Source organism: Halichoerus grypus, chromosome 10 (assembly GCF_964656455.1).
Source record: "Halichoerus grypus chromosome 10, mHalGry1.hap1.1, whole genome shotgun sequence".
NCBI lineage: Eukaryota > Metazoa > Chordata > Mammalia > Carnivora > Phocidae > Halichoerus > Halichoerus grypus.
In genome coordinates, this window is record NC_135721.1 from 74,903,008 (window position 1) to 74,930,815 (window position 27,808).

The window sequence follows — 27,808 nt, forward strand, 5'->3', positions numbered from 1 at the left end:
TACACAAGATGAACTTGGAGCATCTTTAAAAAAAAAAAAGTCAAAGGGACATGGGAGCCAACTGTAAGAGCTCCAGTGACCAAAGCTGGAACAATTTGAACAACGAAATCAATACAGTAGTCTCTGATTATTACCCAAAGTATAAAATAAATATTCATGAGCAGATGATTAAATAAATAAATGGGGGAGGCGAGACAAAACTCCGGTGCAGAGGAATTCCAAGTGATTGATGTGGACACTTTGTCCTCAAGGAGGAGCATAGCTCCCCGCTCCTTAAACATGGGCTAGGCCTAGTGACTTCCTTCTGAAACAGTGCGGTCTGGAAACACCACCTCAGCCAGGTGACCGCGGTAGGCACAGACAGTGATTAAGTAATATTGGTAGAATGTACCCTGGATACAATGGGATAAAATGGCACTTTACCTCTGTGGTCCTCCTCCCCCAGACCTGTAACTCCAGTCTAATGTGGGACCGGACAAGTCCCAGCTGAGGGGCATCCTACAAAGTGCCTGAGAGGTACTCCTCAAAACTGTACAGATGGTCAAAAGAAAGGCAAGTCTGAGGAACTGTCACTGCTAGGAGGAGCCTAGGGAGACACAACATCTAAATGTAATGTGGTGTCCTGGAAAAGAAAAAGAATACTGGGGGTGGGGAACCCTAAGGAAATCTGAAGAAAGTATGGACTTATACTTTAATGATAACACTGGCGATATTGTAAGGCTAATAATGTATCAATACTGGTTTCTTCATCATGACAAATGTCCCATCCCAACATACGATGATGGTAATAAGGGAAATTGGGGGTGGAGAATATGGGAACTTGGTATTACCTGCACACTTTTTCTGCATCTGAAAGTATTCTAAAATAAAAATTTTATTTAAAAAAAACTGAAGGCCTTGTGTTGCTAACTATTCGCAGCTTATGGCCCAGATAGGTGGAACTGAGACCATGCCTCTGGGAAGGTTTCTAGGAAGTACAGGGGGGATTTCGGGAACTGGCCAGGGTTGAGAAACAGCTTGGGAGGCAGGGCCAGGAGGAAGGTCTGTACACGTCCCAGCCTGAGAGGAGACACCGGGAGGAGAGGATGCCTTGGGATGGGATGTTTTGGAACCCTGCCCTGATTTGGCAGGGCTTCTGGAGGAGGTTAGTGGGTGAGGAGGGATAGCCTGGCCCCTTGCCTTCCTACCACTTCCCAGCTGACCTCGTCATGCTTCTGAGGCCAGCCTGCTCCTCATCTGGGGGCAGCCCACCAGAGGAGTTAAGGGTTCAGCTCTGGAATCAGAGAGGCTCTGACACTTCACAGCTGTGTGACCTTGGATAAAGCTAATACCCTCTCTGAGCCTGAGAATGCTCATCTATAATGAGTGGTGAGAAAATGTGTGTCCAAGGGTTGTCGCAAAGGTAAATTGAGATACGCCCAAGAGGGCGCACACTGGAGACTTCATTGGTCCATGTGCTGTGGTCCATTTGCCTTCCGTCTGATCAGCCCCGAGCAAGAGCTAACAGTCAGCAGCTTCTCTTTCATTCCTAGGATCCAGTCCTTCCTCTGGATGCCAGGCACAAAGTGGCAGTTTTAAAACAAGAGCTCCAAATTCTGACACTACTTCCATTTGGAGGTGAGGTTTATATCCCTGCCTCTTGAACCTGGGATGGATGGATGGCTGCCTCAGCCAATAGACCATGGTGGAAGTGAGGCTGTGCCAGTTTCTGGGTCTAGGCTTTAAGAAACTGGGACACCTGGGTGTCCCCAGCCACACTAGGGTGGCTCAGTCAGTTAAGCGTCTGCCTTTGGCTCAGGTCATGATCCGAGGGTCCTGAGATCAAGTCCCTCATCGGGCTCTTTGCTTATCCGAGAGCCTGCTTCTCCCTCTGCCTCTCCCTCTGCTCGTGTGCTCTCTCTCAACCATGTGCATCACTGTGCGGGGGGATCCTTCTGTCCTCAGACGAGCTGCCCCAGCATCCATCCGTCTTGTAGAGCAGCACCTGGCCCTTTCCCACCACGCCCTGCCCAGACTGTAGATTCGTGGGCTAGATAGATGGTTTAAGTCACGAACTTTTGGGGTTGCACAGCCATAGTAACCTCAATATTCAATAACTGGACCTTCCTCCCTGAGAGTGAGGTGTGGTGTGGTAGTCTAGTGCATGGACCCTGGAACCAGACTGCCTGGGTTCAAATCCTGACTCTGCCACACACCAATTGTATGACTCTAGGCGAGTTACCTACTCTCTATGCCTCAGTTACTTCATCTGTAAAATGGGGATAATAACAGCAGACGTTGAAAAGATTAAATAAGCATAAAGCACAAAGAGAAGCACCTGGCACGATTATTCCGCCAACCCGAGATGCCAGACCTCCTTCCCACTTTGGAGGCTTATTGTCTAAGGTCATTCTTGCCTGGCCACTTGGGTCCCCAGCCACACTTCCCAGGTGCCACCAGCCTGCCGCTCTGGACTATGAATTATTGCTCTGTCTATGCCGTGCTCGCTCTAATGGCATATGGGGCCTAGCTCTCCTGGTTGCCTGGTTCTTCCCACACCTTTAGGATTATGACTGCCTGCTTACCTCCTTTAGGCTGGGCTGTTGAGGGAATAAGAAAGAGCTATCAGGTGCATATAGAGCCCCCCACAAGGGGGGGTGACGTACTGACGGGGAGAGTCTTTAGTTGACAAGCTTCATTGGGAAACAGAAGCTTATCATCCACGCATCCCACAGGAAGACATTGATTCGGTGCTGAAATAAGAGTCCAGAGAGAATGGGACACAGTATGAGTGAATCTTGCCACTGCCAAGCCAGTTTTCACCAAGTCTTTCTCCAGAGCTGCCTGATGGCACGCAGCAGACTCCAGAGGAAGCTAGTGTTTCGTCTTAATTAGATTTAGCCAGAGAAAAGTGCACATGACTTTCTCACATAGGTCTTCGTGCAGGTTCTGAGAACTCAGAAATGCTTTGCGTCCAGGTGGCACCCCAGGACTCACGTGACACTAGGTCTAGGAGCTCCCTCGGCGGCAGGAATGCAACAGCTTCTTCATTAGAGCTTTTCAAACCAAGTTGGGCACTGAGGGAGGGTTTGAAATTTGCCTGGGGTGCAGGGAAATTTCTTTGAAATTCCTTTGAAAAGGAGGCACTGCTGTCCCAGCCTGAGGAGCAGGGAGCAGGAATTTGATGGGGCTCAGGGAAAGCAGCCTGAATTCTAGAACTTGCTGGCCCTATTTAAGGATGATCGTGCAACCTCCAGCACCTCTCCCGCTGAGCCTTCCCTGGGGTCTTCAATTCCACCACTGTGCCTGGAAGAATGAGCCACTTCTTAATGCCCAGAGAGTCATGTTGATGATGTCCACCTGCAGGAATAGAATTTGGAAGCCGGAGCCCTGCCTCCATGCCCTCAGGGGAGACAGAGAGCAGGGAGGATTGAGAGCCTGCACCAGAGGGAGAGGATCTGGGCACATGCGGGGCCGCCGAGCACCCCCGCAGGGAAGATGGGTCTGCCAGCTCTGACCTGTGACAGGCTGGACGAGAAGCAAGGGGCTCCTGGTTTCCAGCAGGACTGGGGTCCGACTGCAGGGAGACACAGAAGCCCAGCTCGGAGAGGCGGCTGTGTGAAGTGGTCTGCCAGAGCCCTACCCGGAACCACCTGCACCCCCTGGGAGGAGTTGCCAGGGTCCCGTTTCTGGAGGCCACCAGGCTGTGTTGAGTGGGGGCGATGTGTGGGAGAGTCCTGAGTCTGAGTCGGCACTCTGCCACCGACCGTGGTGATGACATCAGGCCAATTCCTTGGCCTCTCGGAGTCCCATTTATAAAACAGGGACAATGTCGCACGCACACTCATACCACCACCACCACCCCCCGTTTCCAGAGCAAAGATTTTTTTTTTTTTGCTTGGAAAGTTCTTTGCTATGTCAATGTGTCCGGTGTGTCACCAAGAGGAGCTAGAATAGGAGCCATTCCCCAAATCTAATTGATCTCAGAGCCCTTTCTGGAGAGAGGAGTCTCTCGGAGCTAATGATCAATTCAGCAGTCCTTGACCCGGGCCGGCGGCACTGTAGCATGCTCCCTGGCAAGGCTCAGGGAGCAATGTCGCCGCGTTGAACAGAGGCGCAGGGTTCTGCGTCCCAGGACCCTCGTGGCCCTTAGCCTCCAAGACCTTCTGGGTACCTCCGTGGCCATGGTGGCCAGACAACCACCGCGTGCTCCCCAGCCCTGAATCCTGCGCCCCGGCAGCCTGGCACGGCTCGGGTCCCCCTCACAGGTCTGGTGTGCGGCTGGCCGGAGGCCCAGAATCTGTCGGCAGCTTCATTGACATGCTGCCCCAGCTCTGCCCTAGTTCAGGATTTCTGAGCCTTAAGGCACACACTCTGGCCTTTTCCTGCTTTCTCTTTCACCCTGGAAACAAGTCTCTGTCTCTGGGGGCCCAGAGATGATGGTGGGCTCTTCCCCTGGGGGCTCGCCTCCCAGTCCTGGTTGGTTGAGGTGGGGAGAAGCCCTGCAGAACCAAGGCCTGAGGGGTGGGAGCTTGGACAGGCCCCCCCGACCAAGGGGCTGTTTCTGAAATGCACTGCCCTTAGAAGGGGTATTTTTTGTGGTTTGTCTCTTCAGGTGAGGGTGCTTTTTAAAACTTTGCACCGAAGTGTCAGATGTGTACATGGTGGCCTGGTTTGGGTACTGCCTTCTGGCAATCTGTGGGGTTCAGCCCTATGACTCGGGCCCAGCCCCACCCCAAGACGAGGAGTGGAAGCTGCAGCATGTCCTCTCAGACTCCAAGCCCACAGTGGATGGCTGCGGGGAGACATCGCTCAGCTTCCCTAGGCATGTCCTGAGCACAGAATCCCTGTCACACCCCCCAGTCAGGGACATGTCTGTGGGAATAACCAGGTGAGTGCCAGCAACCGTGCTTAGTTTCCTTGCCTTTGAGACTCCATGATACTGTCTTTCCTGAAATACCCACTCAGGCACGTAGCACGGACAGCATGAAATTCAGGGGGAGGCCCCTGCTCTAGAAGCAGGGCTGTTTGGCTTGGGGTCTGGCCCTAGCTCTGCTGCTCTTTCATGACCTCTTCCTGGGGCCTCCATGCGCTCACGTGGAGACCAGGATCTTGCGCTTCCCAGACGGGACTGGAGGAAAATTGACTGTGGTGGGCCTGTGGCTGGCACCTAGCTGGTGGCCTGGGGGCTCCCCACCTGAATGGGGTGGGTGTGGAGGCTGCTGTGGGTGTCCCGCCCGGATCCCTTTCCCCGGGGCGCTGTGAGACTTGGATGCTAAGGCTCAATGCTACCAGCTTCTCCGGAGAAGTGTGCTGGCCCAGCCACCTGGGGTACCCCTCCCTGACATTCAGCCCCCAGCTCCGGCCTGTCTCTGGTGACTGACCCGGGATGGGACAGGCCAGGCTAATGCCGCCGTGCACGTCCTGCTCCAGAGCTCCCGTGGGGTATCTGGGATCCAGCAGGAGCTGGAGGCCACATCCTTGCTTTCTTTCTGCCTCCTCCCCATCCTGCTTCCCTCACTGCCCTGCTCCTGAGAACACTCCCCAGTAACTCTTTCCACAGGGGTCCGCATTTTAGGCTCTGCTTCCAGGAACCTAACTAGAGACACAGGCCTGGCCTACAACAACTCTGAGGGCACCCGGTGCCTAGAGCGTTGGCTATGGGGTGGGAATGAAGCTGGGCAGGCAGAGCCGTCCTTGGAGGCAGGAGCTCAGAGCAGACGGTGGGAAGAAGGGGAAGCTCAGGAGCCTGAACTGGGGGCTCCAGTCTGGGCAGGGAGGCAGGCCATGGTCGGGGTGGCTCGGCCTGCCTTCTCTCTTTTCTTGGCCTCCACCCTGAGCCAGGCCTCTAGAAGCCACATATTGTTAGTCTTGTCTTATAGATGTGGCAACTGAGACCAGATAGTCACCTCTCCTGTAGGCTTTTGTCTCTAGGGAAGCTGGGGCCTCTGCCAGCTGCCCAGTCTCTGCCCTGGGGGTTGGCACAGGTTGGACCCTTGGCAGGAAAGAACCCGGGGGAAATGGAGGACTGTGGGGATGGCTGGACCAGCTAGCCCAACCCATGCAGCCGGCAGCAGAATTGTGAAGCTGGGGAAGTGGGCTTCTGGCAAACTTCCTTCCCCTTCCCTGCTGGGAGGAAGGGGTCTCATCACCTCCCTCCCTTCTGCTGACTGCCAGTCCCTTGGTGGATGGGCAGGTGGGCCTGCACTGAACACAAAGGCAAGGGGACAATGGGGGCATTTCAGGCCCTGGCGTTGGCCAAGCTGGGGACTTCTTGGGGCTCCTCTGATCTCAAAGGAGAAACCCTGCCTGATCTCAAAGAGGAGGGAAGGCCTGGACACTTGGGACATTCCCACTTCCTCCCCCAAGCCCCTGCACACACCCCTGCCTACCTCCACGTGGAGACACACCCTGGGCATTTGGGGAAGGGAAATCTGGAAAGAGTTCAGAGAGAAGCCAGCACCCGGCTGAAGGGCTGAGGGGGAGGAGGAAGGGCTGGGTGCTGTGCTCACCCATGGAAGCTCCCATGTTGGACAGGGCTGCAGCTGCGCTCCTGGGCCAGTGGCCACTGGTCATTTACTTCCGGTGCTCAGCCTTGTGGGGGAGGGCACCAGCACCAGCAGACACACTGGCCCCAACGGCCACTCTAAGGAGCCTGGGCTCAGCTGGCGGAAGGAGGCTGGTGGCCCCGTGGCCCCGGTGGCCTTGCCCTGAGAACTATTGCCATTGTGCTTCCAGCGTGTTTACCCCAAACCTTCCTTCCTCTCGCTGCCAGGAGTCTGGAAAGCTTGGCTCCCTGGGCTCCCAGGAGGGGATGGTGGCGTGCATTTGAACAGGGAGTGACCTCACCGTTCGTGAAAGCCTCAAAGCCACGGGCACATGGGGTCAGCGGGAGGGAAAGCTTGTGCACCTCTTCTGGGGAGACCTTAGCGATGTGGCTCTCAAACCTTGAAGACGTGCATGCTTCCGACCCAGCAATCTACTGCTGGGAAGCGACCCTCAAGGAAATAATGGAAAGTTCCCAAGAGGCGTGTGCCTAAGGACGCTTCTCTCAGCCTTGCTTACAAGCGCTCCCGCCAATGGGAGATGGTACATTCACACAGTGGAGAGCCTGGCAGCTACTTGCACAGCGACGGAATGATCGGCAAGGCTGCCATGAACATTCTGGGACATGTCTTTGGGCAGACATAAGCACACCTTTCTCTTGGGTTTATACCCAGGATGGGACGCTGGCTCAAAGGATATGTGTATGTACAACCTGAGTTGATGTTGCTGAACAGGGAAGGAAGGTTCTAACATGTTCTACCACCACCTGCAGTGGCTGGGAGCCCCACTTGTTCTGCCCACAACCTTTACCAACACTTAGTACTGTCAGCCTGCTTCTTTTAGGCTTTTCTAATGAATATGGAAAGGTGTTTCACTGCGGTTTTAATCTGCATTTCTAAATATATGTCAACAGAAAAATGGATAACAAAGGGTGATATGTTTGTAAGGTAGAAATACACACAGCAATTAAAAAGAATGAACTACAACTACATGGGTGAAGCTCAAAAAAACATGTTGAGTGAAAGAAGCCAAATACGGAAGAGTACATGCTGTATGATTCCATTTTTTTTTTAAGATTTTGTTTATTTATTTGAGAGAGAGAGAGAGCACAAGCAAGGTGAGGAGCAGAGGGAGAAGGAGACTCCCAGCTGAGCAGGGAGCTCGGTGCGGGACTCGATCCTGGGACTCTGGGATCATGACCTGAGTCGACGGCTGACACCCAACCGACTGAGCCACCCAGGCGCCCCAATATGATTCCATTTAGATGAAATTCCAAAACAGGCAAAATGAATCTAGGGTGATAGAGATCAGAACATTTGCCTATGGGGGGGATGGTATTGACTGGGATGGAAATGAGGAAGCATTCCGGGTGCTCAAAATGTTCAATACCTTGACCTAGGTAGTGGTTAAATACATGTCTACATATGTAAATTTTTATCAAGCTTAGTTTCTTTGCATTTTGTTGTATCTAACATATATTGAAAATTAAAACAAAGTATTTACCAAAAAAAAAATAATAATAACAGATCTGTATCATCCTGGAATTACATTCAAAGTATATTAAGTGTAAAAAGCAGGTTGCAAAATTCTACGGACCTTTAGGGCTTCCCTCCTACACTTCCTTGGAGAAAGTCTAGTGAATCTCATTTTAAGCTAACATAAAATGTGGGGGTTATACAGAATAATAGTCTTTGAAAAGGATTCAAAGTACATAGGAACCATTATATAGAGATAAGAAATAACTCAATTGTACATTGATGAGGAAACCAAATATTATAGTTTTCAGCACCGTATTTTGAAGGGCTGAAGAAACATGCTGTGTCCAGAGGGCCATGATAAGGCAGGAAAATCTGTAAATTATATGAAATGGAAACCGTTAAAGAAATTTGGGGTATTTCCTTCCCTCCCTCTCTCTCCCCTCCTCTTCCTTCCTTCCTTCCTTCCTTCCTTCCTTCCTTCCTTCCTTCCTTCTCCTCCTCTTCCTCCTCTTCCTCATCCTCCAGGCAGTTCTAGCAGGAAAACTTGTTTCTTGCTCTCTTTTCTGTGGATGAGATTCTTGGCAGGAAGAGGAAGGATAGAATTTAAACTCAGGTTGGGGTCCTGGTCCTGATGCTGCCACTTAGTGGAAGGGTGACCTTGGGACAATCACTTGTCTTCTCTGAGCCATAGATTCATCACCTGCAAAATGGGGATGATAACGCCTGCCATGCTAGATTGCTGGCAGAATCAACAAAGCAAATGACTGGAAATATGTCGGTAAATGGCCAAAGAACCACGACCCCTCTGAAGTAGGACTGCCCTTGCTGTGGTGGAGACACAACAGACTTTCATGTCAGGCGCCCATGGGTTTGAGTCCCAAGTCCCACACTTGCTGTGTGGCCCCAGGCATGGGGTTTAACCTTTCTGAGCCCTGGCGAGTTTGTCTTTAAAACAATGATGGAGGGGCTCCTGGGTGGCTCAGTCGGTTGAGCATCTGCCTTCGGCTCAGGGTCCTGGGATGAAGCCCAGCATCGGGCTCCTTGCTTAGGCTGCTTCTCCCTCTCCCTCTGCCCCTCCCACCTACTTATGCTCATGTACACTCTCTCAAATAAATAAATAGAAGCTTAAAAAAAAAAAAAAACAGTGATGGAGACAGTGACATAAAGTTGCTGTGAAGATAATAGGAGATCATGTTTATAAAGTAAGTAGGGTTGTAAGTGCCTGGATAGAAGAAATGCTCAGAAAACAAAGCAACAGCAAACAGAAACCTCCTAGATCCTTCTTATCCTGTTATTGTTCCCCACAGGACTGCACTGAGCCCCTCAGGGTAGAAACGGGGAGCAGGCCCTGAGGCCAGGAGCTCATCCTTCCCCTCTGGGGTGGGAATGGTGGTGCCTGTTCTTGCCAGTCTGCCTGCCCCGACATGGTCCAGGGTCTGCAATGAGTTCACCTGAGTCACCAAGCCTCATCCTGGTGAGGCTGGGTCCTGAGAGAGAGAGGACAGTGCCTATCAAGTATTTCATTATGGGTCAAGGCTCCTATAGGGCCAGGAATGCTGGAGAGTCTCTGGAACCCAAGTGCAGAGAGTCTGAACCAGGGTTCAGGGCTCTGGGGGGAATGGCCCAGGAGAGGGGCTCTGGAGTGGGCCCACCACCCCTGACTTGCCCAAGGGAAGTGCAACAGGGAGTGGTGAGCAGTGAGATGGGGGACCCCAGGCAGGAAGCATCTCCAGCCAGTCCCCATTGGGAAGTCCATTGAGCCACCTACCATGCCCCCAGCACTGTGGTATTTAGGGTAGAGGGCTGGACAAAATGATGGCCCTCAACTTAGGAAAATCTCTGCCTTGGATGAGGACAGACAGAGACGTGCATTAATAGGTGTAAGGACAACCATATGACTGCCGACATTAGCATGCCAGGTGCACCCCTGAGCCCTGTCCACTGGCTGTCTCTTTGAATCACTGTCATAAGCCTCGGAGCCCGGTTCTCAGACAGGGGCCCACCTGCTGGAAGCATGAATGAAGCAGCTCAGTCAGGTGGGGCTGAGAGGTGGGGGAGAGGAGGCTGGCTACAGGGAGGGGCCTCTTAGCCCCTGGAGGGAGGCCCTGGCCTCCTGGCCTCCCTTGTAGCCTTATTCTCTGCAGCCACACTACCTCCCCACCCCCTCACCCTGGCTCCATGCTGCCCGTCCTCCCCTCTCTCTGGGAAATCCTCAAGGGGCTGTCTGTGCCGGGCTCCCCAATCCCCAGACTCCACAATCAGAGGGTTCCCCTCCCTAAGCTCCCATCCCCCACGGCCCCACTACCCTGTCTCACCCTACTCCACCCCCTTTCACATATTTTCAAAGCTGAAAGGACCTTGGAGCTGCCCTTTGTGCACAGATCAGAAAGCTTAAAAGTCAAAGGACTGGTCCAAGGTCTCCCAGCTGGTCCTGGCTGAACCTGGAGACCCAGACTTCCTGGGTCCCCATCCCACGTTTTTCCCACCACATGCCTCCTGGGGCTGCCGGTGAGGCTGAGCGGGCTTTGCTCTGGGCTGCAGGCGGCTCCGGGATCCAGAAAAGACCAAGACAGTCCCTCCGGTCCCCGGGGTTGAGCCAGGGTGGAAGCAACAGGACCTGAGTCTTTTCCCACCAATAAAGGCACCGTTTTTCCGGTTCTGCTCTATTTTCTTCCTTCATTGTCTGCAGTCATTTCAGCCTCTCCCAGTGTTGGATTTGCCCAAACTCCCGGTGGCCGTGGCCGCACCAGGAGTGCCACTGTGTGGCTTGTAATTGAGTGGGAGGGCGCCCGTGCGTGTGTGATGACAATGTGTGGTGGCACATCGGTTGGTGTAGGCATCTGTCTGTGTGGCTGTGATGTGACTCAAACGCTGAGGCTCCCATGCCCTCCCTCTCCCTCCCCATCTCCCAGCAGCTGTATCCCACCCCCAGGGAAAGAATGTCCCTGGCAGCCGCCATGCCCCCCCCAGGCTGGAAGCGGCAACACAGGTGGGGGCACTGTGTCCAACTGGCCCCGTGACAGGGCCGCCCAGGAGGAGCCTCCCCTCCAGGGTCCCCCATTAGTGCTGCCTGCAGCAGCTGTCGCCCTGAGACACAGGAATGCCCCGAGAGGAAGTGCCTGCAGGCCAGGGAACCAGTCCATGGTAGCCCTGCTGTGTCTTGCCTCGGCCCCCGTCCAGGGGAGTGGGGCTGGCCAGGGACCCCTGGAGGCCGGGGCTCCATCACCTATGCATCCCTTGTGCCCCCTCAGCAGATATGTCCTCAGCACCCACAACATGCCAGGAGCTGGGGCCCTGCCAAGGAGTTTGAGTGCAGGCGAGTGGAAGTTTCCACACTAAGCCTGCGCTGTCCGGGAGGAGGGGTTTCTCCTGGAGAAGAGTGCCGTGGGTATGAGAGGTCCAAAGTCCAGTGCACTAAGGGGATAAAACCCAGACACCTTCCACTCCTGGATCGGGATTGTGAGAAAAGCCCAGGAACACAGTTTTGGTGATAAAGAGTAAGGCACCTGTGGGCTTCGGGGAAGGCAGGGTGACATCTGCGATGGGTGTTCAAGGATAGGTGGGAGGCAGTGGGGAGGGTGGGAAGGGTGTCTGGCAGAGGCACAGCAAAGGCCAAAGTGTGGCCGTCGGGGGGGGGGGCGCTTCTGGCTTAGCTGTGGGACCCCTTGAGAGGCCAGTACGTGCCAGCACGTAGACGAACATCTGTTTGTGAGTTGCGGTGATTCTGGGGAGAGGGTCTTGGCCAGAGGTAGTAGGGCAGAAGACTTCAGGAAGGAGGCGAGGACTGAGATGGGGGAAGGGAGGACGACATCCATGAACCCTGGAAGGCCCTCCACTCCCTGCCTTGATCCCGAAGGCCAGAGGCCCAGGGACAGAAGGCCGGGGAGTGCTATCACTGAGAGAGCCGGGCCCCTCGGCTTGTGCCAGCGAGGGTGCACGGGATTTAGACTAAGGAAACAGCTTGGTGCCTCTAGGGAAACACAGGCCTGGCCTCGCCTCCTTCTGGCCCCTCTTCTTTGGCCCCGAGGGAGGCCCTTGCCCCTGTACCAGCCACATCTGTGGGCCACAGAGCTGAGCAGAGGGCTCATTTTGCTAGAAACTGTGCTGTGTGACCTCACGTGAGTCACTCCCCGTCCTTGGGCCATGGTGTCCTCATCTACACACCGAGGGGCTTGCACTCTGTGGGATCTCACGTTGTTCCCACCTTACTTGCCAGCCCTGATGAACTGGTAAGGCTCTGTGGAGGATTGTGACCCCAAGTCCAGGCTGGGAGCGATAGAGGCCTTGATCCATTAGTAATGTCTGCTGTGGCCTCCTGGTGTGGGCGGTAGTACACATGCCTTCCTACCTCCCATCTTCACTCTCACGACGTGCCATGTTCTAACGGGGGGCAGAGGGGTGAGGGGGAGAACCAACCTTCTATGAGAAGTGATTCTCCCAGGATTTGTGACAAATCTTGTGTGTGTTCCTCCAGGGCAAACATCTAGACAGGCGTCTCCAAGCATCTCCCACTTGTCTGTGAAAAATGACATGGCTACAGTTTCGTAAGGAAGAAGAGAGAGGGTAAACAACCCCAAATCTGAGTTCTTGGTCTATTTGTTTTGCTGGCATTTTGATAAATTTGCACCTGGCTGCATTTCTGTATAACTAATACGAAGAAACGTTTCGTCATTGTTGTTGCTTTGTTTGTTTTTTGTTGAAACAGAAAAAAGAAATCCATAAATATCATCAAGAAAGAAGAGACCAAGAGAAGTTGATGGGTTATATAACTGGGTTTAAATAGAAACTAAGATCTTAAGAACTTTAATCAGAAAATAGAATATGTTGGTCACATACGTGTATATGTTAGTGTTCTTGTGTTTGCGAACGTGGTGGACGTGTGTAGGGCATATTGACGCACAAGTTGGATGTATGTTCATGTGCGTGATATAAATGTGGCATGAATCTGTGTGTGTTGTGTGTGTCTGTGTGTGTGTGCAGTAGGATGTCTGTAGGGCATAGAAATGTATGTTTGCATTCTGTGTCCGTGCTGTGGGGGGAATTATGCAGTGTGCATACTGAATACAGTAAACCTCAGAATGGTGTATATGTGTGTAGGGGATGTGTACATCATATATGGGTGAGGGATCTGTGATGTGTGCATTGTGGGTAAGCACATGGCATTCTTGCTCCGTGATGCCCTGGCCTTGAGCGGGGCCTGGTGATGACGTGAAGTAACATCAGAGTTTAAAATAGCTCCCTGTGGAGCCCGACAAAGACTGAGAGCCAAGAACCTTGAGTCTTTTTTGGTGCTTGCTATTCCGAGAGGAAATCAGGAATTGCTGGAGCCTGTTTTGCCTACTCTGAAATCCAGACAAGGAGAAAAGTGACTGGAGTCTTGGGGAAACCCAGCCACCAGCTCAGGAAGGTGGGCTTAAAAAGCTTACCATTTGCAGTTTCCGAGAAAAATTCCTCACCAAACTTTTCAGACTTTTTCTCTCCTTTAGCAAAGATGGGAAAGGGTTCCTGGTGGCCTTTTCTGGGGAAATCGAGCAATTTCCACGATGGATTTGGGACACTCTTTTCCCCCTTTTAAAGAAGGTAATCCTGTGGTAGCAAAGGGAAGGTTGACAGACATCTAGAGCTTTCTGCACAACTGTTGATAGTAAGGGTTGTGTCCCCCAGCGCATTGGAGGCCACAAAATGCAGCCAGTCAATTTGTTTTGACTGTCTTCAGGCAAACTGTCCAGAGGATTTCATTCCCCCAGGCCCCAGGGGTAGAGTGGGGAGTGAAGACCCCTTTGCCCTGTGCCCTTGCAAAAGTCATGGCTTCTTCTTGTCAAGAAGGGTTATGGAGCGGAGCCCTTCCTACTACCTAGGACTGTGGTGTGAGCCCTGAAATGACAGTCAGGAATGTTTCTGCTGAGTGGAAGGGACAGTCCCCAGGGGCAAGGTTGTTCCTGGCACAAGGCCTGCCACCTAGTAGGTGTCCAATAAATAGTTGTTGAATGAATGAGTAGCCCAGGAGGTGACCATCCAAGAGAAACAGGCTAGTTTCCCCCCACGGCCAAGCAGAGCTTCCAGGGCAGGACTGGGGGCGGACGTGGCCGCCTGGCCAGCTGTTGGACTTCCCCTCCTCGTTTCCGGTCCCTCTCCCAGAATCTCAGCTGGTTCCCACACCCTGGCTCGGGGGCTGCTGCTGTCATTGTTCGGCTGTTCTCAGGGCCCGGCCTCAGCCCGACTAGACCTTTCATTGGGCCAGGAAAAGGGGTAGGACAAGGCAGAGCAGGAAGGGGAAGCTTCAGGGACTGATGCGGGAAAGAATCACAGTAAGAATGGGCTGATCTGGTGCAGCCTCAGGTGAGAAGCCAAGGTTTAGGGAGGGGTAAGGACGTTCCCAAGTTTACACGGATGGTGCTGGAATAATAAGGATCATCGGAATTATGGTAGTAGTAGTATCGACCATATATGGGATGATATTTTGCGAACTAGACTTTCCCCCAGTATCTTCTTGCACTCCTTAGCTCTGCCCACTTCCTGTAGCTAGTTTGCTTTGAGGCCCACACGGAGAATGTGAGTATTTGCATGGCCCCTGGGGTTCCCGAGGGGACCCAGTGACCATCAGCTTTAGGACTCCACGTGGGAAGCCTGGCCTTGACCTCATAGCATTGGTTGCCTCGGGGAATAGGCTAGACTTGTTGGATTTTGAGTTTCAAAAGCCAGTCTGTAGGACTTCCAAAATAAAAAGTGATCATTGAAATTTAACACTCAGTGGGATAAACAGAGCTGGAGAAGGAGATCTGAGAATCCACCCAGAAGGCCTCACAAAGAGGTAAATAGTGGAAAACGGGGAAGAGGGAGAGGTAGAAAAGGTAGAATGAAAAGGTCCAACCTATGCCAAGTAGAATCCCAGGAAAAGAGATTGGAAAGAATGAGGGGCAATATTCAGAGAGACAATGGCTAAGAAATCTCTAGAACTGAAGACAGAAATCAGTTTTCATACAGCAGAATCACACGAAGCTCCGGGGCATATCACGGGGCAATTCCAGATCTCCAAGAGAAGCCTTCCTGAGCCCCTTGCTTCCCAAACCCTTCTCTTCTGCCATCTGACAGCCCTAACCATAGTGACTTTGCATCTGCATTAGTACTGCTTCCATTCGCCATCCTTTGGTGGGCAAGTTTTGCCTCCTCCATGAACCTGGGAGCTTTCTGAGGGTAGGAGCCCTTCTCCTAACCCCAGTCCTGGGGAAGGATGGCAAAATACCTGGTCAGAGATCTAGTTAGAGTCCTGGGCCCATAGCTCAACTTCTCCTGTCTCAGCTTCTTCATCTATAAAATGGAATTAGAAATACCTGGACAGAACATCCTGAGATTTACACATCCTGAGATTTCCTGCCACACTGTGTTCCTGTTCTGTTTAATCTACAACATTTTAATGTCACTATTTTTATTTCTAGATTCTGCCCCCCCCCCCCCCGGCCAATTCTGCCTCTTCTTTTCTTTCTCTTCATATATTCATGGGAAAAAAAAAAAAAGTAAACACAGAAAAAAAAAAGGGCGCCTGCATGGCTCAGTCGGTTAAGCGTCTGCCTTTGGCTCAGGTCATGATCCCAGGGTCCTGGGATAGAGCCCCGCATTGAGCCCCTCAGCAGAGAGCCTGCTTCTCCCTCTCCCTCTGCTTCTCCCCCTGCTTGTGTGTGCTCTCTCTCTCTTTGTCAAATAAATAAATAAAATATTTTTAAAAAGGTAAAAACATACATTCATGAAGAACCATAAAGCGTTGGCTCTCAAATCTAGTTTTAGCAGGAGAGACCTTTCATCAAATAAAAATATATTGTTGGAGACCCAATTCCAGCAGAATAAAGGAATTGCTGGTTGAATTGGGGTGGGTGGGGTGGGATGGAGACCCAGAGTCCAGCTGACTCATTTCCCCCTTTCCCTCATACCACCCCTGTGGCGCCATGGCTGGAACAAAGTTAGAAAAGCACCCATCAAAAGCTTTAATGCAGCGTTCCCCAAAATGTGTGTCTGGGAGCCCTACTTTATGGTGTCCCATGAAAAAGGGGCTCTGTGGTTGAATACATTTGAGAAACACTGGATTAACCAAAGTGAATTGAGTCTCTGCAGGATTTCTTTGAGAATTTAATACTCACACTGCGCACTGGGAATCTCACAGAGGGTAGCTGACGGGCTGAGTTCTGCAAACCTACCTGTTTTATCCAAGAATTACCCCTGCAGGGACGTCTGGGGGGCTCAGTCGGTTAAGTGTCTGCCTTCGGCTCAGGTCATGATCCCAGGGTCCTGGGATTGAGCCCCACATCGGGCTCCCTGCTCAGTAGGGAGCCTGCTTCTCCCTCTCCCTCTGCTCCTCCCCTTGTTTGTGCTCTCTCTCTCTCTGACAAATAAATAAATAAAATCTTAAAAGAAAAAAATAGAATTACCCCTGTAGGCTGGTGTTGTGCAGAACATACTAGGAAAATGCTATATTGGAGAATAATAATAGTAATAATAATAATAATTAATAATAATTTTTCCTATGTCTCCCTTCAAGATCTATAGGGCTGGACACTGAAATAGGAGGTGAGGCAATTATTACTCTGGATTGAATATGAGCCTTAGTCTTTTGTGACCCCCCCCATTTAGAAAAGACCTGTGGGAAGCCCAACAATTTCCAAGCCTTCTTTCTTCCCGTCTCTGTTCTGCAGCCACAAACACAGCCTGGCTGGGCATGGACATGGGTGAGCCCCCATTCCACCGGTCAGTTCTTCTAACACATCAGGCTGGGGCCCACTTTTGTCCCAAGGCTGAGCCGGCCCTTTGGCCCAGGCAGGAGGCCCCAGAGCCCCGGCTTGGCCCGTGAGAGCTCTGGGAAACCTTGTTCCCACTTGCCCACCCCCTTCCTGGCAGCCCAAGAGGCTGCCCAGGCTTTTCTTTCCTCTTCTTACTGGCAGGAAGAATTTCTGGAAGCGCGGCTGAACCAGTGACAATGAGGCAGGATGCCCGTCACCCTTACCAGCCTGGCCGCACAGGGAGAGCACCCCCCCACCCCCCCCCAGGGCTGGGGCTCACAGAGGTAAGCCTCTCTGCCTGCCCGGCCCCACCTCGGGCTCCAGGAACAGGACAGGCCCCTGCCCAGGGCTGGAAAGTAGGGGCAGGCACCCTGGAGCGTCTCTCCAGAGGCCAAATCCCACGGTGGGTCTGTCGGGTCTCTCGCCCACAGCTTTTCCCTCTTCCTTTCGTACCTTGAACAGACAGCAAGGGGTGGGGCACCCCACTAGGTGCTGTGAGGCAACAGTGACCAAAGCAGATCTGTCTCGGGGGGTCTAGAGTGGGGTCAGGTGGTCCAACACGCAACTTGAGAATGTCGATAAAACGGCTTCGGGCTTTGACAGGCACCGAGGCTGCGGAAGCATCTAGTGCGGTCTGGGGATGAAGGACCGCCTGCCTGGGGGAACACCGTTTATTATTAAAGCCGCTTGCCCGGCTTCAGGGCTGCGGAGCCACAGGAGCTGAGACCCAGCCTTGCTTTCAAGGACTTTCCTCTCTGTGTCACTCTGCGTTTCTGGTCTTTCCCTCTGACCCTCGCTCCGGCTGGCAGCCTCTCCCACCTTTCTGTCTCCAGCCCCACGTCGCCCTGACCCCCTGTCTTGCGCTGAAGAATTGCTGTTCCCAGGACAGGTGAATAAATACTAGGAACTCAGCAGACCCTTCCGCAAGGCCCCCTGGCCTGGCCTCCCACAGCCTGGGGCCCCGGGGCCTCAGGCCCCTGCCCCCACTCCCCACCCCTTAGGCCGGCTAGCTTGCTCTGTTTCTCTCCGCGGTGCCTCCGCTACTAAGGCTACAGCCATGCCACTCAGCCATCCTTCCTTGGGGGAGGTTGGGCAGGAATTTTTGTACTTTAAAAAGTTGTTATTGTCTGAGGGGAAGCAGCCAAAGAAAGAGACGTGTTATCTGTGGACTGGACTTGGCTGTCCCTCATAAACGAATGGGCTTTCCAAAGAAAGTATTCAAGGGGGGTCCGGGAGGAGGGAGGAAGGGCCTGGGATGTCTGTGTTTCCCTTAGACCCACGGGGTCCTGAGGCCGAAGCCACGTGCCTCAGCTGGGGCTCCTGGAGGGCGGGGGCCCTGCCGCTACCACCTGACTGGGGCATGAAGGTGCAGAGACCTGCCCCATCCCCCGGGTCCGAGCAGCCCTCAGGAGCCCAAGGAAGGTCTCGGGATGTTACAGGGACCAGTGTCCCTTCAGGCCCGTAATTCTCCAACTCCCTCCGACCCCGCGTACATACCAGGCTTCTTGCCCCTGCCTCACCTTTGCTCAGGCCGGTCCCTGAGCCTGGAGCAGCCTTTCCATCTCTTCACTTACCAGCGTTCACCATCCTTCCTGGCCCAGGCCTGGTCGCACCTCCCAGCAGCCTGCCCTGACTGCCCGACCCCACGCTGGCCTCTCCTCCCTCTTCCCTGCCCGGCGGTCCCTCCATGGCCATGTGCCTGTCACTTCATGGGGACTGACAGCTCCATGCTCAGCCCACACAGTCACAGCCGCTGTGGAGGAGGGCCAGGGCGGCAGGATGATGGACGAGGCTGTAATGGCCCCCTTCCCCACTGTGGCTGTGGTTAGATCTCCCCTCGAAGAAGCCCGATATTTTCCAGGAATTTCCTGAGGGGAGGGGACCGAGTATTCCGGAATGAGAGCCAGCTGTGGAATTGAGGCCTGGGAGTGAGGAGCAGGGCTCGGGGCTTCCTGGCTGAGTCAGCGACCGTCCCCAGGTAATTTATGGGCTGAGTCAGGGCTGGGGGCCACAGGGGTGGGGAGAGCATGGGGGAGTGGGGAAAGGTTGTGGAGGGGAGGGAGGGTGCCTCTAGGCAGTCTGTCACGGGGAGGGCAGCCTGACCGGCTGGAAGGGAGTCTGGCTGAGTCGGGCACAGACCCCCTTCTCCCCACCAGCTTTGCTCCCTTGCCTGGAGTCTGCAAAAGCCACAAGCCAGAGGGAGGAGCCAGAAGATGGATACAAGGATGCAGAAGGGGAGAAGCCTCTGGCCGGCCCTGGGGGCTCAGGAAGATAGAGGAGGCCAGGCTGGAAGTGAGTGGGCTTGGGCAGGCGTCGGGGCTGAGTTGGGGGTGAGGAGAGCCACTGGCTCTAGCATCAGGCCTGCGAGCGGCCTGCTCCGCCTTCCTTCCTGGCCCTGCCCCCTTTCTCCCTGCAGCAGCCCATCTGGCTTCCATTCAGCTCCTGCCGTGGACCTGCCGGGTGACATGGGCTTGGTGCCTCCTCCTTTCCGAGGCTCAAGTCCTCACTCGGACAAGGGGTCCTGGCTCCTCCAAGCCCTGAGGTGGGGCTGCTCGGCCGCAGCCAGGGAGTCCCGTCCAAGGCTCAGCAAAAGCAGGTCTGGGAGTGCCGCCACCTAAGGCCCACTGTAGGCCTTGACCTTGAATGGAGGTGGGGCTGGGCTAGGAGAGGGGCCAGGGCAGGTGGCGCCTGGTTACTGTCACCTGCAGGCCCGAGGAGCCTGGGGAGGCAGCACAGAGTGTGCCGTCACGCACGTACACCCCACACGCCCCACGTTCCCAAGAGAAGCCTGTTTCTGTCCGTCTCACCCAGCGCTGAGCCTGGGATCCCACCGGAAGACGGCTCCTGACACAAGCTCCGAGGAGGAACCCTCTCCTGCTGGCAGGGCGAGGCAGAAGTGTCCCCCAGGGGAGGGGACCCAGCTTTCCCTGTCATTCGTGTGCATCTGCTGCATCGTCACACTTGTGGTGGCAGAATCACCCCACGGCAGATTCCAAGCAGGGTAGGGTGCTGCGGGGTTGGGGCTCCCCTGGCCCTGGTCTCGGCATCTCAGAGGGACCCCCAGATTTTTGAGTGTCTTGCCCTGGCTCCCAACCCCAAGTCCCCATGCTGAAGAGGAGCCCCTGTTGAGGATGGTAGAGTTCGCAAGCCCAAATTAAGACACGCGATCTGAAGAAGAATCTGGGGGATTTGTGATACCATGCTAAAGATACAGAAAAAGGAATCTTATTTTGTACGTGACTGAGGAACTGCTTTTCTTGGTAAGAATAGTCATGAGGAAATCAAATCTGGACAGAAGGGTTCTGGACATGTATGAGGGTCTGCGACATGTAGCTTGACCCCGGACCAGTCCCGCCCCCGTCACCACCCGGTCCTGTCAGGCCCCCGTTGGGGAGAGGTGGTTGCGTTCTGGAATCAGTTGGAATCCAGCTGACAGGATTCTCTGAGGGAGGGGACATGGGTCTAAGAGAAAAGACACAGGGACCACTCCAAGGTTTTGGTCTGAGCAACTGAAGGCTTGGAGTTACCACAGACTGAGACAGAGAATGCATTTTGTTGTACATTTAACAGATCGCTTTTATTATGAAAGTCCAGAAATTGGGAATGGATGGAACTGAGCAGGGCGTCTGTGGGGTCACTGCCCACAGGGACCGCTGGGTCATTACACCCCCTACCACAGGCCTTGGGGCTCCCACGAGGCCCCGGGGCAGAAACAGGGAGGCTTACCTTCCTGCCTCCGCTATGGGACGGGGTGGGGGGGCAGCGGTGGGAAAGGGTCTGACCCTCCCGAGTCCCCTGGGCTGGCACAGGAGACCCGGGGCCCGGGAAGGCGGTGGCGTGTGCGGGCCTCTGTCTACACAGACCCGCCTGTGGCCCACAGAGGCCCTTTCTCCTCAGACCTGGTGCGCTGTTGCCGCCAGCGCCTTCTAGAGGAAGCATCCCCGGGAGCCCAGGACTATACTTTGATTCTCCAGCCACAAAGCCCTGCAGGCCTGGCGGGCCAGAGGCGTGCCTGTGCATCCCGGGAAGCAAGCGCCTGGGGACTCAGGGCCGGAGAGGCTGTGAGGATGGCTTTGTGCGGCCGTTCACGTTGGCCCTGCCAAGTCCCCCTGCCAGGAGAGGCCAGTTTGGCTGCCAAGCCTCCTGAACTTAGGTTACCTGAGAAAGCAGCCTTGAAGCATCTGTTTCTCGTTGCTTCGCATGCCGTGGGCCTGCTTGCCCCGGGGGCCAAATGCCCTGTTTCCCCACATCAGCAGAGATGAGGGACGAGAAGACAGCTCTGTGGGAAGAGTCAGGAGGACCAGTCCTTGTGAGAATATAGGTTCCTGGGCACCTCTCCGGCCCTGCAGAATCTGTGTCTCTGAATATTTACCAAGCTCCCCCGGTGACCTGATGAGGGTCAGGGGTTGGGAGCGCTGGCACAGAGGCTGCGTGCTCTGCACGGGATCTGGAGAGACACCACACCCGAGGAGAGTCAGAGCTGGCACACAGTTCAGCGGGGGGGGGGTGGGGTTAGGAGGAGTGCTCTGGTTGTCTGAACACAAGAGCACCTGGATCTTTGACGGGCCTCAAGGGGGCCATTTGGGAGGTTGGAGCTGGGATTAGGGTGGGCCCGAGGTGGAGAATGGGGCCTCCTCGGGCCCACATGGGGTGCCCCCTGGAGCTGGTCTGTATCTCGTGACCTGCTCCTTCTCCCTGTAAACTCTTAACCCCGATCTGGAGGTGATCCCCAAGGGTAGGGCTCACCTACCCAGAACTACATTGAATAAATAAATGTGCTCTGCCCAGATTTTATCTCTTCAGGATTCCAGAGCACAAGACAAATGGCCTCATGTCCGGCAAGGAGGTGTAATTCATCCTCTGAGGTGAGCCCCAAGCCTGGGGGTGGGGTGGGGTGGGGAGAGGAGAGGTAGATGGTTTGGAGCACGTGGGACATGCAGACGTGGGGGCCAGCAGGCCCTGGAGCTCTGTGTGCAGGGCTCAGCTCTAAGACCTTCAGAATAACCCTGCCTTCCCAGGGCTTGTGCAGGGATGGAAACCAAACCTAGCATCCTTTAATTTAAGGAGTCTATTTCTGATTCTAAGAACACTTCGGGACATAGAAATAAGTTTATAGCATAGTAAGCAGAAAAATGAAAATCTATTAAATATATAAAATAACCTGACTTTGGAAATATGTTGATTCATTAAAAATGTTGCAAGATTATACCCCAAAACATTGACTGGTTGTAAGATAAAAGGTAATTTCAGAGTTTTGGTTTTTAATTTGGATTTGCTTATCTGAATTTTTAACTTTTCTAGAAGAGTCATGCACTTATTTGTACACAAATGACACAAATATTGAAAGTTATTGTTGTTATTATTTCATAAACCAGAGCCTCTGAGATGTAGTTCAGGAAGGAGAATGTCTAGGCAGGAAAGACAGCTGGATCAAATAACCCTAGCTGTCATCTGCGCCCCCCCTTTCTTTGGGTCAATTTCTTAATTTTTACCACCTCCCCATGGTTGGCCCCCCTGGGATGCCACTGTCCTTTCAATTCTCTGGACCAAGCACAGCTAGAAACCCAGGCTTTGGCTTCTTTTAGCAGAGCAAGTCTAAGAAACCTGGGAAGACATACCAGATGGTGTTACTAAACCCAGAGGGAAGAAAACAGGAACAGAAACACAGTGCCTGGAAGAACTATGAAACCACCAGGTTTCTCCACGCAAGGGTGTGCAGTCCCTCCTCCGCTCTCAGGTGGGACCCACAATGACATAGAGGGAGAGAACGCTAGTCCTCGGTCCAGGCACCCCCAAGCCACAGTACTCATTTCAGAGGACTTAACGCCTTACATGCATAAAGGCTCCCAGGAGCTAAGAAGCTTCCAGACTTGAAAAGTAAATGAATTTACTTGGTATGCCCAAGTTTTTCTTAACATCATTCCACCCACTATCTGCCCAAATGAAGGCATGATAGGGAATCAGTGAATTATTAAAAATCACTGATCACATTAAAAAATGGGTGGCTCAGTCGGTTGAGCATCTGCCTCTTGATCTCAGCTCAGGTCTTGATCTCAAGGTTGTGAGTTCAAGCCCTGCGTTGGGCTCCATTCGGGATGTGGAGCCTACTTAAAAAAAAAAAAAAATTAGCATTTAAAATTGTAATATGAATACAGATTCATCATAAAAACTATTTGAAAATTTAAAAAAATGAAAATATCCCATAATCACCACACTGAATGGAGATAAACATTATTCGTGTATATACACATTTCAATAAAATCAGGAAAATATTGTGTGTATATGTGATATACACACATAAAATTATGATTTTATATATGGTTATAAGGTCATTTACACACACATATATAAAATTCTGGTTTTTTTCCATTTAAAATGCATCATAAGAATTTTCCTGGATCTTTGAAAATAAATTTTAAATGGCTGCATGCTATCCCATTGCATGGCACACTGATTCTTAAACAAATCTCCTATTGATACCTAAACTATTTCCAAATCGTTTGCTATTATAAAGAATAATTCAATAACATCATTGCACGTATATCTTTGTATACATCTCTGATTATTTCTTTAGGATACATTTCTAGGAATAGAATTGCCAAGTCAGGGACATGAATGTCTACAAGGTTCTTGGTGTCTCCAATCAATGCATACTTGTTAAATTGTATGAATTTGAACAAAAGTAGTAAAAAACTCCAGAGCAGCACTCTACCATGTTCGCTGCATGTTCTCAGACCCACAAAAGGTTCCAGGGGGCCAGGTGAAGCCCCTCCATCCACCCTGTGGGACTGTCCTTTGGAGCCCGGGCAGAGGCCGAAGCCAGCAGTCCTTGGTGCTCCTTGGCTGGGCCCGGCCCCTGTTGCTGCCACAGGGCTACTTCCCTCAGCTTCTCAGAAACACCCCAAATCCCGCTCAGAAGCCCCTCTATGAGGATTTCCTTCCAGCCCATTGCCGTGGCCCCCTGGGGAGTATACAGGGTAGGGGTCACGGTCACCCACCCCCTCTTCAGACAGGGCATCTGAGGCCTAGAAGCCAGCAGGATGCGAGAGATAGGACAGGACCGGGGATTCAGAGACAAGGCTCTAGGTCTCACTCTACCAGTCAGTGTTGCCAAACCACAGAGGGGCGCGTCCCATGGGAAAGTGGCCCAACACAACTGGAGGCAGAGGCCCTGCGAGGAGGCTGGGCTCCACTAGAGTCATTTTCAACAAATATTTATTGAGCATCTATCATGTACCAGTCACTGAGAAAATAGTGGAAGCCCAAGAGGCAAAGCTCCTGCCCTCAAGAAACAGCATGCTAGTGGGGGAAACAGGTAATAAACCCCAAAAATTGTGTCCAATGGGGTTTAAATGCTGAGAAGAAAACAAAGCAGGGACAAGTGGATAGAAAGTGACACAGAGGGGTGGGTTACCTGAGGTAGGATAATTCACATAGGTCTCTCTGGGTTGATACTTAAGCAAAAGCCTGAGGGAACAGAAGGAATAAGCTCTGTGAGTTATCTGGAGGAAGCCCTTCAAGGCCAAGGGAACAGCAAGTACAAAGGTCCTGAGGCAGGAGCAAAACTGGTATGTTTGGGTAGACGTCAGAAGCTGATATGGCTGGAACAGAGTGAACAAGGGACAGTGTAGGGACTGAGGTCACAGAGCTAGCACCATCCTCATTAGATGCGGGAGCTCCCACTGAGCCACAGGCATCAAGCAGGACACAGTCATCTGTTGTCAAGAACCTTTAAGGTTAGGGGACCTTGCTGTGGCAGAAGACAGGAGAATAGCAGAGGGCCGGGGCAGGCTTTTACCACCTGATCAGGTGTTTATAGCAAGGCTGTGAGGAAAGAGGGTATGTCCTAGAGCTCTGTCCCACCGTGCTGGGTGCCAAGTGTCCAAGGTTGACCAGGCCACAGAGCTGCCTCCTAGAGGCTCACAACCCCGTGGGGCCAACAGGTGGGCGGGGCTAACAAGCTGGCAAGGAAATCCTGTCATTTGTGACCACACAGCTCAACCTGGAGGACATCATGCTAAGTAAAATAAGTGAGGCCGAGGAAGACATGCCCAATCCACATGATCTTACTTAGGTGTAGAACGTAAAAAAGTCCAACTCATAGAAGCAGAGAGTTGGATGAGTGGGATGGAGGTTGCCAAGGGCTGGGGGGTGAGGGAAATGGAGAGATGCTGGTCAAAGTGTACGAACGTTCAGTTAGAAGATGAATAGGTTCTGGAGATCTAACATACAGCATGGTGACTACAGCTAATAATTCTATATGACGTGTACTTGAAATTTGCTAAGAGAGGAGATCTCAATTGTTTTCACACACACCCAAAAAGGAGACTGTGTGAAGTGATGGATATGTTAATTAGCTTTGTTGTGATCATTTCACAGTGGTCATGATCTTGGGGTCTGCGAGATGGAGCTGCATGTTGGGCTCCAAGCTCAGCGAGGAGTCTGCTAAAGTTTCTCCCTCTCCCTCTGCCCCTCCCCGTGCTCTCTCTCTCTCAAATAAGTAAATAAATCTTTAAATACATAAATAATAAAATTAATAAAAGCTGGTTACACAACATCTTGTGAAAAATAAGTGCTACACAGGAACTTTCTGTACTTTAAGCTTAATTTTGCTGTGAACCTAAACCCACTCTAAAAAATAAAATTCATTAATCGAAAACAAAATAAAACTGTAAAAACCAAGCATATGGCATGACTGACGGGGAAGACTTCCTGGAGGAGGTGATGTCTGAGCTGGGCCTTGAAAAATGAACAAGTGGACCAGATGTCAGCAGGCAGGGAAGGTGAGAAATGCACTTCAGAGAGAAATACTGGTTTGCTGAGGAGGGAGCAGGGGCACCCTCTGGCAACTGGATATTGGGGTGTGGCCTTGATTTGGGATTATCACTGGGACAGGACCAGCCCTGGAAAGCGGACAGTGAGAAGAGAAGAGGGTTGAAAAGATAACGCTGGGGCATACAGCCTCACTGTTGGTGGGGTAGGGGGGCACTGGGGAAGGGCTGAGGGAGACAAGAGGGGGGTGAGAGGAGACAACACACATAGGAAATTTGAACTAGAAGGAGGGGAGGACAGATGCATCTAGAGGAAGACCCAGCCTGGCTGGAGACAAGTTGCTTTTAGGATTTTATTTTTGTCTAATCCTGTTGTGTCTCCTTCCCTCCCTTCTCCCTCAAGCCCAACGGGGAGATTAGAAACATAATCTACATTGTCGATTCTATAAAGTATTGCTTCCCCTCACCCCTGACACCCACCCGCCCCAGCGCTTTGCAAGCTATGTGAGTCCAAATCCACATTTTTAAAAGATTGGTTCTCATTGTATTTCCTATGGCCGGCTCTCCTTTAATCACAAAACAGAGCTTATTGTATGATTAATTGTTCGAGTTCAGATAGTGATGCCCAGGTTAGAAAGGTAAAGATTTCGTTCTCACCCTCCTCTTCCACTCAACCCCTTCTGAAAAGTTTCCTTGTTGTGCAACTGATTTTAGCTCTTCTACTGCTTTTATGTGTAACTTCATTTTTTCCCCAGCTCGACGGAGAGATCATTGACAAGGGATCTACATTTTTAAACCACAAGGAAAAGAAACCCAGAGCTACCAAGAATAATATTTTATTGACTTGGAACCAGTTTTGGAATTTATATTTTTAACCAACTACCCAGGTGATTTTGATGATCAGACAGTTTGAGGGTTTTTTTTTCCCCCTCTTTCTCTTCCCTTCAGTAAACTGTTTTTCAACTTTGTTTTTCAGTGAAAACCATTTCCTCCTCACCATGGACTCCATCCAGAGGCTGCACCCATCTCTCCCACGTCAACAGTCCTGTGTCCTTGGCAGAGGACAGCGCTCTCATTCTGGGCCTTTCCCTTCTTCCTCGGCCAAAGCCCTGCTCCCGCACCTCCCCGCAGCTAATAAAGAGGCTGAGTTCCCCGATGCGGGGCAAGCTCCCACCCGCCGTCCCTCGCAGGGAGGAGTGAAATCTGTGGGGCCACTCTCGTCCCCATGGGCAGCTTTCCTGCCTTCACATGTTCCCAGAGCAGCTAGCTCATCCCAGGCCTCAGGACGTCCCTGGGCCCGGGGTGAGATCCAGGCACGACCACCTTCCAAAGCCACACGGTTCTGAGGGAACGTGCAGACATGCAAGAGTGGGGTGTTTCTGGACACTGAGTAAAGAGAGTCTCCCCGTGGGAAGGCATGGATTGATTTGGGACAAAAGGCACTTGTTGGCCCCGGAAGGCAGGGTTTGGGGGAGCCCTGTGCTAAGCGGAGGTGGGTGGGCATGATTCTCTTCTCTCCTGGGATCAGCCCCTCCGGCCAGTAGCCACCTGGCCCAGCTGTAGGAGACGTGGAGAATGAATTTCAGAGTCATTTCCACTGGGCCATGGCACCGAAACAGCTGCAGGAGGGGACGCAGCTGGCCCTGCCCCCACCCCTTCCAGCAAAGCTACTCTGGAGGAGCGCCACCCTCCCTATGAGAAGGGAGACCGTCTTACTTGCTGCAGTCTCAGGGGCCAGGGAAGGGGTCTCTAAGCGAACCCTCCATTTTTGAGGGCACAGTGTGGCCTTTATTAAAATAAAATCCCATCACCACTTATTCTAGTGGCTCCTAAACCTGGCTAAACATCAGGATCACCCAGGATGTTTATTAAAAAGTAAAGATTAATAAAAATAATGAGCTTGGGGACCCATCCCAGACCTAATGAATCAGAATCTCTTTGGGTTGGGCTAGGGCTCGGGCTAGAAGCAGCATGAATCCTCCATTCCAAAGTCTGAACCCATAGAATGGGAGCATGGTGAGGGAATGGTGGGGGTTCGGGTGACAGAACCATAAAGAGAGTCACCATTCCCAGGGATCTCTACGTGCCAGCCAGGGCACCAAAGTCTTCTCACACAGTCATCTTACTTAGTGGTCCAAACACACCCATGAGATATGTCCAGTTATTTTTTTAAAGATTTTATTTATTTATTTGTCAGAGAGAGAGCATGAGTTAGGGGCAGGGGCAGAGGAAGAGGGAGAAGCAGACTCCTCACTGAACAGGGACC

The 27,808-nt window shown here is 52.4% G+C and overlaps 1 long non-coding RNA gene across 2 annotated transcripts; it reads left to right on the forward strand.

Annotated features, from left to right (window-relative positions):
- The first annotated feature begins 11,384 nt into the window (after positions 1-11,384).
- LOC118523924 (uncharacterized) lies at positions 11,385-27,371 on the forward strand. Of its 2 annotated transcripts, none has more exons than XR_013442198.1 (8): positions 11,385-11,500; positions 12,478-12,566; positions 16,934-17,055; positions 18,633-18,749; positions 18,928-19,063; positions 21,560-21,636; positions 26,298-26,429; positions 26,519-27,371. It is a non-coding gene; the product is annotated as an uncharacterized LOC118523924 (long non-coding RNA). The 2 variants fall into 2 exon arrangements; XR_013442199.1 differs by having other exon boundaries at positions 21,575-21,636.
- Positions 27,372-27,808: the final 437 nt, after the last annotated feature.